This window comes from Bison bison, unplaced genomic scaffold (assembly GCF_000754665.1).
Source record: "Bison bison bison isolate TAMUID 2011002044 unplaced genomic scaffold, Bison_UMD1.0 scf7180017863818, whole genome shotgun sequence".
NCBI lineage: Eukaryota > Metazoa > Chordata > Mammalia > Artiodactyla > Bovidae > Bison > Bison bison.
In genome coordinates, this window is record NW_011494390.1 from 584,710 (window position 1) to 586,524 (window position 1,815).

The following is a 1,815-nucleotide window of genomic DNA, read 5'->3' on the forward strand; positions in this document are numbered from 1 at the left end:
GGGAACCCAGCTGCTCCGCTCGAGTCCCTGCGGACTCCTGGCCGTCCACCTTTGACCCTGCACCCCCACCCCACCCCCATCATCCCGCTGTCCCTAAACTCTGCGCGAACCCGCCGCCGCCCTCACAGAACGCTGGGCTACTTTTGATTCCAAAGTGAAACGAGCCGAGGTTTGCCTGCCGCACCTAGAACTTTGCCCAGACCCTCTTCTGCACTTTCCCCAGGGCTGCCCCCGGCGAGCCCAGCCCCAGGCTGAGCACTCGGACCCTGACCCCGGGTGCCGAGCTGAGGGAGCACCCAAGAGGGCTACCAGGTGGTTGGGTGTGGAGTGTTGGCAGCAAGGAGTAATTAACATGGAGACAAAAGGTAATTTCCACTTTCTCGGCGTATTTTATTTCCCAAATCTCTGCGGCGGACACTCTGGGCTTTCCCATCGGTTTGATGAGTCTTTAGCTGTCTATTCCCCACTTCCCCCGCCCTGCTCTGGCCAAGTCTCTAATAAATACCCCACCTCCCTCTTCCTTAAGTCTTCCAGTCCCAGACCAGCCCCAGCCCAAGGGGAAAAGGTTCCCAGTCTTTTGACCGCGCTTACGGGGTCTATAGATGAGCTCAGTTTGAAACGAGGTATTACAAGTGATTTCAGCATTAGGAACTCTTTATATCACCACAGACACTTTCAGATCCTCAGCCCCCCTCCTCCTTCCCTCTTTTTGTTGGGTCTTCTCCACCCAGGAGCTATTTAACAAAGGCAGTCTGTTAACTAACATTTTTGTTTAACTCAGCAACTTCTTTCCAAGACACACTTAAACCTGATACCAATGTCTGTCATTTTGTTTGAGTGAAGAGGTGTGTGTGTGTTGGGGGGGAGGTGGTATATACGTAACGGGGAGATAGTGAAGTTGACAGTGAATCGGAAAGTGCAAGGCATATTGGGGAAAGTGTCACGAACATTATATTTCCAGTGGAATAACTGAAGAAATTGTGTGGGAAAGCCACTTCTCATTTCCATGAAAAAAAGTATTTTTCCTTGAGAATTCACAAAAGGGAGGAAAGAGAATTTGAACTAACATTCAGAATGGACACTCTTTGATGGTGAGAGTAAACTAGATAAAATGACATTTAAAGAGGAAAAGCATTGTGAGCGTGTGTGTGTGAGTGTGTGTGTGTAATATTTGTGGGCAGTAAATCCCTCCTTCACTGATTCTCTCCCCTCCCCCAACCTGGTTCTTCCCTATAGCCTTCTTTTTTTTTTTTTTTTTAACATAAAAATGACCCCTCCTACTCCTGGGTTCTATCTCTGTATTTCCATATTCCCGTATATGTCTCCCTTTCTATACTTAAGTCCAGTATTTGCTTTAACTTTGAAGTAAATCGGTTTTATCTCCCCTCACCCCGGAGATTCTGACCCGGTTTTGTGTGTGTGTGTGTGTGTGTGTGTGTGTGCGTGTGCACTCACGTGTACAGGGGGTCATTATGTTAGACACAGGTAAGGTAAGGTATGGGGAGGGGAGAGGGGTTATGGAGGGTCTGAGGGAATAATTAAGCGAGGGGAGAAAGGAAAGACAAAAGTCAAGACGCCCTCTGGCCTTCCAGAGGTCAGGGCTCAGACAGTGCTGTGACCTCCTTTCCCTCTAGGCAACCAGCCCAGTGTTTATAAACAAAATCAGACAGGTCTGTTCCCAAACAATAGCACTTCACCAACTTCACAAGCACTTCTATAGCTCTTATGCAAATGAATGAGAACTCCTGACCACCACTGCCCGCCCCCCTATCCCACACACTTGCACACTCACACCATCCAGGGTCACAAACACAC